This window comes from Oenanthe melanoleuca, chromosome 2, assembly GCF_029582105.1.
Source record: "Oenanthe melanoleuca isolate GR-GAL-2019-014 chromosome 2, OMel1.0, whole genome shotgun sequence".
Lineage (NCBI taxonomy): Eukaryota > Metazoa > Chordata > Aves > Passeriformes > Muscicapidae > Oenanthe > Oenanthe melanoleuca.
In genome coordinates, this window is record NC_079335.1 from 86,693,622 (window position 1) to 86,705,706 (window position 12,085).

At 39.8% G+C, this 12,085-nt stretch overlaps 1 protein-coding gene across 1 annotated transcript in view; it reads left to right on the forward strand.

Moving 5' to 3' along the window:
• The first annotated feature begins 2,253 nt into the window (after positions 1–2,253).
• ATXN1 (ataxin 1) overlaps positions 2,254–12,085 on the forward strand; it is a 280,012-nt gene continuing 270,180 nt past the window's right edge. Inside the window, exon 1 of the mRNA XM_056483719.1 lies at positions 2,254–2,351. The gene's annotated coding sequence lies outside the window, so the exon portion shown is untranslated. The remainder of the gene's footprint in view (positions 2,352–12,085) is intronic.

A 12,085-nucleotide genomic window follows, 5' to 3' on the forward strand; every position in this document is an offset into this window, starting at 1 on the left:
TTAGTTTTGCAAGAAACAGACTCCTTGGACTTTGGAGTCTATTGTTGTCAGAAAAAAAAAAAAAAAAATTCAATTACTGCTTTAGAAATGTGCTTGATAGTGGTTGGTTTTTTGAAAAAAAATCATTATTAAAATAAGCCATAACTTTGAGGGCAAGCACGATTTTAAAGTGTAATAATTTGAGAAATTAATCTTCATTTCAACGAAGTTTAGAATCAGCAATGGAGGGTTGAGCATACAAACTAAGCAACACCATGGAAAATATGGAAGGCCTATAATTTGCTTTGTATTATCTGCTGCACATGTGGAACTAGGAGACTGCAGATCACAAGGGGTAGTGAATTCAGATGTTGCTTTTTAAAAGGACTTCTGATTCTCAGAAGAGATGTGCTTTTGTCTGAGAGAACCCTTGGCATCTGCATGATGTACTGGAATGTATCGCCTTACTTGCAAAGCTGGAACTCTCTGTTATGTTCAAGATTTAATTTCATAATTTTTTTTCCATGCTAGCTTTCTGGAAGTTTCAACTTTACATGATTATTCACAGATTAATTGAAAATAGCCTTGTACGCCTTTTTATCCATGTTTCATCTCCTCCAGTATTTTAGGGGAACTTCAGTGTTCTTCTTGGATGTGCTTTTCTTTTTTTTTTTTTTTTTTTTTTTCCCCTGGACTCGGGTAGTCATTTCTTAAATTAGGAGAAAGTTGTTTTGATTTCTTTTGTTCTGTTTCCTTTCCTTCTCCCTGTCTATACCTCTCCATGCAATTTGACTAGCAGAACCAAGATTTCTGTCTCTATAATCATGCATTGTCAACAGTGACAAGAGGTGTAATTAGCTTCATAACCAGATTATATCATAGACTCACAATCTCTGAAATGTTTAATTCCATTGGCTGAGTGTCCAGACCCATATAGGCCCGTAATTGCCAAGTGAATAAATGTTTGCAGGTTTGTTACTGGTTGCCATAAAGTTAAGTAAGACACAGCTTACTGGATTCATCTGAACAAGGCTGAGTGAACTGGATAAAGCCTTATGAATTAAACAGGCTTTTGCAAAATTGCTGGTATTTTAAATAGAAAATTTGGTCCAGGTCATTTGCTCCAGAACTTTAAGTGGTGTGGTAGACCACTGTTGGTGGCTGTAGTTGTTAAGAGTAAGGGTGAAGTCCTGGTGCCATGGAGCAACGAAGTCCCACAGATCTCAGAAGGGGGCCAATATTTAACCCAGAATACAGAATTTCTCTCTTGGCAGAGAAAATACTAAAATGCAAAGGAGAGGAGAGAATTTTCCAGGCAAACAGGCATTAATCAGACAGGCTATTTTATAAAGAAAGACATAATAATGAGGGCTTACAGTTAAGGGAATTTTTATGTTCCAGGGTTTTTCCAGTTTTGCCAGATGCTAAGTTAAAAACAAGGCAGGAGGAAGAAGAAGACCATAGAAAGAAATACTTTGTCTACTTTGTACACTGCAGAGAATCAAGTTCTTGTGCTAATTTTTAAGTATTATATGTCCAGAGGGGAATAGCAGAAAGAACAGAATTGTAATGAAAGTGTAAGTAGACCTAGACCAATGGGGAGCTCAGTGTGATTCTGACAAGCCTTAATTTGCTTGTGCTGCTATAGTTTCCCTGTATCCCCACAGTGCAGATGTCTTTAGGAGTAGGAGGCATGGTCCTCCCATTCCAAATTCCTAGAAATGAATGAAAGCTTAAAGATTTCCAGATGCAGAGGGATATTTATTTATTTATGTATGTATGTATGTATGTATTTATTTATTTATTTATTTTCCTCCCACCAGCAGACCTATTTCTCAATCACAAATTTTTATTTCTCTCTTTGACAAAGTCTTTTACAGTTCCTTGCCACTGGGGGCAATCCAACACAGTTATTGCCGGGGTCAGCACTGCTTGTGCTTTGCAACCACAGTCTTGGGGAGCTCTTAACAGTTCAACCAGCTAACTTAAAGAAAGAATACAGTATAGGCCACATAAAAACAACATCTACTGTGTTTCACTAGAAAATGAGGAGATATTTATATCTGAGTAAGAAGGAAAGATGATAGCAACTTTAAGATTTAAATTGATCCAAGTATATGATGCTAAAGATCCTAAATGGTTTCAAATTGCGGAAGATTATCTTGTAATTTGTATATATTGCTTCTGTAGGCTGCTGAGGAAGCTAATTGCTATACATCCTGTGGTTAAGTTATCATCTTTCTCAATGACTGAAAATCATAATTTTATCTTTAGGTGAGCTTATTGCTACCCGTCTGTTACGTTCATTTGTATGCTGGAGCAGTCTGACAAGCCTCCTGTTGTTCCCAGCACAATTTGTGTCAGCCAACCAGGTTAGTGAAAGATTCACCTCTATGAAACTGCTGTATAGGAAACAAGCCTAGTCCCCAGAGAGAACAGGTTTTCTTTTATTTTTCCTATTTTTATTTTTCCCCCACCCCCATCATGGCCAGTGAGTAGAGGCTGGGGCTGGAAACAGTGTCTTGGGCTGTGTTCATGTGCATTCCAACCAAACTGACTGCACATTTACAAACAACAAAGCGTGTGATATCAAAGCAGGTGTTTACTAACTGCACAGCTGTAAGTGGAGATGAGATATCCCCATGGTGTTGGGACAAGCTGGTGGTTTTGCTGAGCAGCTTTCACCCTGATGCACAGTGACACCATGATAAGAGCAGCCTACACAGGATGAATGCTGAGAAGATAGAATTCCTGTTTGCCCCCATTTGCCCTCACCTCGGCCATGGGAGAGCTGGCACCTGGAGGAGCAGTCACACACAACCAGCTTTGTTTAGACTTATTCTGTCACTGGTGTCCTAAATAGAGATCAGAGAGACTGGGCAAGGAGACTTTTGTTTCCTTAAGCAGAAAGGTAAATGAAACAATGGAAGGACTTATTAATGGCCAAATGAATTTATTCTTGTGATATACAGTTAGCATGAAAACTATGCCAATTCTGCATATGGAGCACCCTGTTAAATGACTGGGGACTGATGGCAGAGACAATAGGCTCTTTTGGTACCTTGTCTGTTTCTCGTTTTGAAATGTTCTCGTAGTCTTCTTTTTCTAGCACAAATTTGGATCTCTTGGATATAAGACACTTTTCTTAGCCTGCTAAAGGGAAAAGCACATTAAGAATGACAAAGGGAAGATGCACATAACTACCAAGAAAGGGAAGGAACATATGAATGCCAGCCGTTAAAAAGACACTTTGATTTGCAAAAAAAACCCCAAAACCTAAATATACCATAATCAAATCCCAACACAAAAAAAAAAAAAAAAAAAAAAAAAAAAAAAAAAAAAAAAAAAAAAAGGAGAGCAAAGTAGATGTGTATGGTTGGTTTTTTGTATTTCTGACTGACCCAAATGAGACAACAAGGCAATTCAGCAGACAGTGCTCTGTAAGGAATGAAATCTGAAGAAAAAATGCTGGAATAAAAAGAAAAACACATCTTAGCACTCTTGGGTGCAGAATCAGTTTACAGGGGAAGTGAAACCAAAGCCCCGCATCTGAGTACAGCCTTCAAAAATGTTAGAGTATTTAGTTTGGGTTTAGGCCTAATTTCAGATGGGATGAAACTCCAGGTTTTATCCAAAAGTTTACGATTATTCATGATAATTAAAGGTAAATGTCAGGGCTTGTTGTCTGTATTCATCAAGAGAAGATGAAGTGGAGGAAACTCTTCTTGATGCTCTCCTTAAAGTCGATAATGAGATCTGATGTCAACCCACCCAAGCAAATGTTGCATTTAGAGACTAGGGCAGGAACATAGCTGGGCGTCAAGCTGTGGAAATTAGGCTGGATAAGAGGCTGTTTCCAGTGAAGGTGGCCAGATGTTTGGGCTGCTGGTTGATGAGGTATGGGCTGGAGATGGATGTGGGATAAGAAGAGGGGAGGTGACTAAGAGGTGTTAATTCTTGGCACAGATAGTGGCTGGGCTTGGCACCACTGTTGGACAACTTGTTGATGGGAATCATGAGGCATGTTGGGAGAAAAGATGTCAGATAAAATAACTGCTCACGTTTTTGAACCTCTGTATACGTTTGGAGGTTTTATGAATGTTGTTGGTGACTTGGCTGTAGAACAATTCTTGCTTTTGTAACATTGAAATGTAAGACTGTGACACTTTCTGCTAATATGCTCTATTTTAAGTAAGTAACCTTTACAAATAAATAGGTATGATAATACATGTGTGAATGGCAACTTCCCACACTGGTCAGCCCTCCAGGCAGGGAGAGGAAAGCATGGTGGAGACTGTCTGTCCTCCCAGATGGGATTCAGTTAATGTACATGGGTGACCCTGACAGATGTACATTAGTTTGGCTAAAATTTTGGAAGCTGCCTCTGAAATCCAAGTGTCAAGGTTAATCCTGTGAAATACAAAGTATCTGCAAAAACAGAAGTGAGCTATTTCTCAGCCAAGTTCTAGCAATTACATCCTGGGCTGGATGTAATGGCTGCAGACAGATTTCTAATCAGTTGACAAGCTCCTGCATGCCAGCTGTGCTTAACCTTGGGAGCTGTACAGCATTTTCCTCCATGAGCAGCATGGTAGCTACTCCAAGGAGTAACTGGAGCAGCTCCTGTGTTGATGAAACCAAAGGGTCCGAGGGCTTGCAAAGGCTTAAGCAAAACCTCACTGTACAATGTATTTGAATGGCAAAAACTCAGCTTTGGAACGATAATGCTTCTGATGTGGTTGTCTTGCTCACTGGCTGTAGCAAGAAGCAGATTATTGGGTGCCCTCCTGCCTTTGCTCCGTCGTTTGCATTGCGACGCGCCTGGGCGGTGGTTGGAGGGGAAGGAAGCCGAGCGCCCCGTCTCTGACTTTGCACCACATGTTTCAGAGCGCGGTCGTTCACTCTCACATTTTACAAAATCAATTTCCATTCTGTCATGGTATTTCACACATTTGCGTTCTGAATAAGTTAGAGAATATTCTACAACTTACAAAAATAACTTCAGTTTTAATTTTTCCTGTTACATGAAGAAACCTATCCATACTTTATCTGTTACAGATGGAAAAACTACATATGGAGAAGTCAGATCTATTAATTAGTTTATAGGCACAAAGTCCCCTAAAGAGTGCCATGAATCCATGTGTTATTCTTAAGAGCTGTCTGAAGTACTTGCACTGAATAATTTATTTCAATTTAGCCCCGTTTGTACTGTTAATTATCCAAGATCAGATTTTGGTTTTTTGAATTTTATTGTTTTGTGTTTTTTTCTTAACATTTTTTCCGTTTACCTAAACTCATTGAAATGCTCTCTGAATATATTTCAGCCTACTGAAGTATTCAAGCCATCAACACTCTTTGAGTGTGTTCTTTTTTTTCTAATGCATGATAGGATGGTTATTAACTTCTGTTGCTTTTAATCTTTCAGTCAGTATTTAAATCCTAGGAGAATGAAGAAAGGAGGAGGAAAGTAGAAAAATCAGAAAATTAGCCACATGAGAACTCCAAGCTGTATTACTCTCTATTTCATCTATGAGGACTGTTTCAGGACCTTAACATAGAATGTGGCTCTGTTCCTCTAGGAAAAGTGGCCAAACAGCATCTTCTCAGTGCTGTGTAGCTCTTTGGTGTTGGAGAAAGAGTCAGTTAGACAGAAGTATGTAGTGGGATCAAGGATCACTTATTTCTGCACTCAGCCCTGATGACTTTCCCCTGAATTCAGCAACTTTAGACTCCACTGTGAGATCTTTTCAACATGAGAGACAAGAAGGGCTAGGGCAATAGGCTGAGAAAGGGTTGGGCAAGCAAGGGTGAGGTAGAAGTGTGGCAGTAGTTTGAAGGTTGTGGTTTTTGTTGTGGATTAATTTACATATGAGGTTTTAGTTGGCCTGTTTATAAAATAAAGCAAACAGAATGTATGGTCTCTTTAAACCTTCATACAACAACATAAAACGGTAATGTAATCTGTACCCTCATTGAATTGCTGTTAATTTTGCCTTCTAAATTAGAATTTTTCACCCACTGTGTGCAAAAATGCTTTTTCAGCATTTTTGGTGCATCTGCTATTGTGCGCTATAGCTGTAGTACTAGTAATGGAAAAGCTATCCTGAAAAATTAAATTAAAATCTACTAAAATCTTTACTACTGTATCTTTTATTCTTCTAACATTGTCCTGTGAAATACCAGCAGCCCAGTATTAGGTAATGTGCATGTTGGTGGGCGTTCACCATCCCAGAGCAGAGGGCCAGATCTGGTGAGGATCTGCAGACATTTGGGGATAGGATTTGCTTGCTGTTGTTCTGGAGGGCAAAATGAGGTGATTGATGGGATTGGCAAGAGCACTGTTTGCAGCTTTAGCAATCAGAATACCTTCTAAAACCTGTTCTGATACTAGAGAGACAAGAAAAGCAAAGAGAAAAATGTCAAAAAATGTCTGTAACTGTGTCTTTCCAAGAGGACCTCAAAGGAGAAAGTAACTTCCCCAGATTTAGCCAGAGAATCTGAAGCAGCATTGGACTTTGGACCCTGATCTTGCGGTATGTTGCCATTAACACAGAACATAGAAATGCTTTTGAACAGTGAATGGGGAAAAGGGTCAAAATTCAAAGTAGCTTACAACTGTGTCTGAGAAAATATTTGCAGACACATCCTCTTACTCATTCCTCTCTGCTAGTTAGTTGTAAGTGTTGCATTTGAGATTCTGTAAGAGCAGAAAGATTTATTTGGCTGTGTATGATTTATTTATTGAGGTAACTCCCTCTGGTACTATTTATGTAGTTGTGCATTTTCATATTCCAGTAAGTTAGTGAAATGCAACATGTTGATGTACAACTGGAATGTTAAGCAAATAAGCAGTGTGTGAAGCCCCACTTTTGTTGATTAGGTCATGCTTTAATTAAGTTTTCTGTAGGAATTCGTATCTCTTGATGGATATTAGGACAGGCAGCAGGCTCTTAATGGTGCCACATTTTGGCACTGGGACTTTTGGGTTACCGCCAGTCCTTGTGCACAAAGACTGTGTTGATAGAATTATGATAAGGACTCAGGGGGAGATAAGGGCTGTGTTTCAGCCCAATGGCTTGACCTTGCTCTTGTTGATCCAACAGCAAGGGTCCTATTGATTTCAGAGTGATTGGGACACATGAATACATTTTCATTCTGGAGAGCTGTGTGCAGGCAGATGGGAGGAACTGCTGGTGCTGATGCTGAGTGCAGTTTGTTGGTACACAGGTGCCTGTTCTTGCGCAAATCAGTCCTTCCTTTGGCATGGCAGCTTTATGTATCCGTGTTTTGTGTGTGAAGGCAATGTTTGTCAGGCACTTGTTTGGCAGTCCTGGAGACAGAAGTTCTTTGTGCATTGGGTGTCTGCCTCAGCAGTGCTCATTCACAAGCTGTGTTGTGATGCTTGCCGGGGTATCAGAAGGCAGGTCTGAGACACTGGTGAGTGTTCACCAGGCCTGTTAACCCCATCAGGCTGTAGCCACACACTTGAGTTTGGTATTCTCATCACCTAAATTCCTAAATGTACTTCTAAGGCTCACTCCCTTCTAACACAAGCTGCCCAAACATCTGTGGCGAGACTAAGGAAAACATGGAGAAAAAGACCCAAAGATGAATATTTCAGCAGAAACGTGGGAAGGAATGCAATGTAGCTCACGCAAAACCTTCTGTAGTGTATGCCATAAATTAACACAATATAAATTTATACATATTTACACCACATAGACTAAAATATATAAATCCTCAATACTCAGCCTTCTGTAGTAGGTGTAAGCAAGCAGTCCATATGTTTAGCTGATTTCTGAGGAGCTCTAGGGAACAAAATGTATCTTTGTGGAACTTGTGATATTAAGAAGATTATAAACTAGGGTAATCAGTGCAGTTCTCAAACAGGGTTGGCTTTTCTGCAGGCTGAAAACAAGCAGCCATCTCCTGATTTGCTATCTGAGGCTTCAATTCAGCCAGGTGCTAAAATACACATGTAATATTTAAGTGCATGAATAGATCTATTGATGTTGAAGGCCCAAAGATCAATCCACACTCGTCGGATTTTCCTGGCTTTAGGCTGCATGAGTCCATTTTCCTCTTACATTTGTGTACTTTCATTGCAAATAGAAGCTTGTAACATCTCATTAGGTACCAGGTGTTTCCTTTTTCACCATTTCATACTGACTATTCTAAGCCAGTAACATATTAGCCCCCTATTATACAGCTATGCAGCAGAGAATTGGATTTCTAACGTTTGTTCTGTCTCTTGGTTTTTTAAACAAGAAGAGAAAAATTTTTTGTGTGTTCAAGATATGACATCTGAAGTCCAAATGTCAGGGTTTTCTTCCCAGCTATACCTAGTTTCCAAGAATTGAGAGGAATTATAGGAATTATGTAATTCATGAGTAATCATTTGGGATTTGTATGTCTGAAATGTTGGGAAATCCTCCTTTTCACAGGGGTGTGAAGAGGAGGAGAATGAAGGAAAATGGGGAGAAGAAAATGAAGAAATTGTTTGTAGGTTTTATGATAAGCTGTCTTGCCACTTGTTCTTTAGCACAGAGACAGGTTATTGGCAGCCTCTCACTTTGGCCACCTCCTCATACCAGTGCCTATGAAAGTCTAGAAAGTCTCTGGAATGGAAAGGAGCCCCTCCAAAGTACATTTTTCTGGTACTGCTGTACCAGCATACTTTCCATCTTACATCAAGGTTCTACTTCCCCATTAAAAAATGCCTTCAAAAGTATCTGATCAGGTTGAGCATCTCCAAGCCACATCATCAAGGTGATGTTCTAGAAAGACATGATAGTGTGCAAGGTATCAGCACAGAGGCATGTAGCTAGGGCCTAGTGGGGATTAAGGTCTTCATGTATGTTATGGCTGCTTTGTGGCTGTGCTACTGGGAGAATCTCTTAGCAGAAATATGAGCAGATACCAGCAAAACTAGAAGAGGTTGGGTTCATGCCAGTTGCTGTATGATGCTAGTTTAAACATCTAAAAATATCAAAAGCTGCATGCATTAAAGAAAGTCTCAGAACCTAACCTGCAGAGGGCCATTTCAAAAGGCATGTCAGTGTTTCCTGCAGCTGTATACCTCCTTTGGCAGGGCTGCAAACAGCAAGCTTCTCATCACCTGTGACTCTGCAGTCAGGGATAAGGATCCAAGACCTAGATATCCTTCCAGTCAGTTGGAATAGAGGCAAAGACCAAATGGAAGCGATACTCTTTATAGGTCGGAACATCCTGCCCTGCCTTTCCTTCCAGACAGTGGAGAAGCCGTGAAATTTGTGAGTAACATAGTGCCTTTCCAGCACGCTACAGGACTGTAGCCCTAGCGAGTATCTAAGGTGTCCTTTCCTCCTGACGGAAGGTAGGGTGACTGGAGAGAACCAAAGGCAAATGGACTATCATGTGGATGATATTGTAAGGAGAGTACCTGGCAGCCAGAAGTTAAGCATTGATTAAATTCTGAGCCTTGAGGGAAAGAAGTAGTCCCTGTTTTCCTGTAGAAGGTGAACTATGGTCATTATGCTGAAGAGAGTCACAAGCCTTTTTGGTTTGCAAAGCACTTGGAGCCAGTGTCACTGTACATTACAACAAATCTAATTTTCTGTGTTGTTCATGGGATCTATAATTGCAACACTCAGCACTGCCCTGTCACCTCCCAAAATGCCATTTTCCCCCTTTCTTATTTAAAATCCTACCCCTATCCTTTGGCACATGTTCATGTACAGAACAATTATTATGTCTGTGCTGTCCACACAAACTGGGATGACAAAATGTACTCTTCTTAGGGGACTTGGACCTTGTTGGGACAAGTGATGCAGCAGAAGTAAAAAACTCTTTTTGCACAAAACACTCTCCTCTTACTTGCTCATTTATACCCATTAGCTCAGTAAAGTACAAGATGTTTGAACAGGGCTAGGAGAAAAAAGGCTTCTAGTTGCTCCCTCCCTCTTTAACTGAACACTTTGGTTCTCCTGGCTCTTTATGTTGATGTAAAGTGCTTTGCTTTAACTGGGAAGGAATCAGCTAGAGGGGCGAGAAGATCCTTCAGTTATTTGTTTACTTTAGCTCATTCTATCTGCAAATTTATATTGGGCCAGTTTTGTGCTATCTGAACACTCCTAGTCTGGTGTCATCAGCCTTTGACCTCCAGCAGAACTGGTATTAAAGATGGTCACAACTTGGAAATTACTGTGAGGCAGAGATACTATCCCTGCTAGTTGGACTAATAAACTTGCTTTAATGTCAGCACCTGAATTAAGCATGCCTGGTAACTTCTTTTGATAAGAGTCTGACCAATAGAGGTCAATAAAGTATGCTTATTTATTTATCATCTTATGAATCTGTTATAGGAGAAGATCAGTTTGACACTTTATGTCTAAGTGGATGCAATCTCTTTGGAGAAAAGCAAGCAGAACCCAATGAAAATGCAAAAGAGAAGGCTAGTATGGTATATCTTTTAAGGCTGTTAAGGCAAACTAGTTAACTCTTTTTTTTTTTCCATAAGAAATATCTTTGGTGTCATGCCAGGGGTACTAATGGAGTCCCAGAGGAATGAATTTCAACCCTGCAGTCTCAAGAGTTGGGCCTCCAGCTGGCTATATACAGATATACTTAATCTAACTGTTGTCCTTACTGGAACAAACTCCCCTTGGAGTGATTCCCATCTTGTCTGTAGGGAGAACCCAATGTCCAAGTGTGTTCCCACAAATGACCCAACATTCACATTCACCAACCCCCACATAAGTGTCAAAGGATAAGACCCAGCAGCATTCAGAAACTCTCACCCACACACATTTCCCTTCTGCTGCCCATCCCTTGCCAAAACCCAAGTGCTTCAGCATGACTCTGTTACCTGTGTTTAGTTATGATTTGCTGTTCTGTTGTGAGGGAGATTGGTAAGCAGCATGAGTTTACATGGAAAAAAATGTGTTTTTACATTTTTTCCCTTTAATAGCTTTTCTCCCCTTTGTTTTGCTCTGTACAATTATTACAGTATTGTTTGATTACATTGCCCCTTTTTTAATCCCTCTGTGAAGACCAAGCATGCTGAAAATGAAAGGCAGCATGTAACCTTCTGAAGTCACTAATTGTACTACTGCAGGTGAGTTGAATAACAGACTATGGTAAATTTTGGTCTGAAGTTCTTTCCTGAAGTATAAATTGGACAACAGCAGGAGAGAGAACAAAAGCTATTTCCTACCTGATGTTCTTGGAAACCTGTTCCCAGTTCTTCATGGAGGACTGCTGCTGTACTTGAATATATTAAAATAGGGACACATGAATGACATTGATACTCTACAGTGGAAATAGCTGAGCCTTTTGTATTTTTACCATTGCATGAGACTTATGATAATCTGCTTCTTTCTCTAAATGGAAACCCTCCAGGGAAGTTTTGTGTACTCTAAATAGCATCTCTGTGTGATCAGAGACTTGGCTTCATGTGCATGTAATGCATAATAGATAGAGATACAACAATATAAATGCAGATTAGAGGTTATTCAGTCAAGGCAAGCATGTTTTGGGAGTGGGAGGCAAATTATAAAAATGCCAAACAATACATATTGCTGCTATCCTTTCTGGCAAATCTCCATATTTTGCCAAAACATTGTAATAATTCTTAGCAGCAAATATCTGTCTCATAAATACCTGTGTCTAAACCACTTACTGACCTTATGTGTACACTCAGCAGATAATCACATTGTCTTTTCTCTAGCCTTATTGCATTGAATGTCATATAGCTATTTTGAAGTTATCTCAGTGCTGAAAATAGTCTGCCAACAGATATGGATATAAACTTTCATAAGAATATTTGCATCCTCAAAGCAATACATAAATATCAGTTGATCAAACCTGTTAAAAGCACTAGGATACGAATAAGTAGCATTAATCAGTTTTCTAGAGTCACACAGAGAAAAGGCCCCCAGCCCTCTCAGCACAGAGGTAGGTCTCAGCTTTGACTTTGGCAGAGCCAGTGGCTTCTTAGTTGGGTAAACAAGCTCCATTTTTCTAGTTGTTCAATAGATGATCAGAGAATTTTCTTTGCATTCAGGTTGTCTACATAAAAAAGTTCATGTTCATGGTGGAAACTGATAATGCATCAGCTGTGTGGACT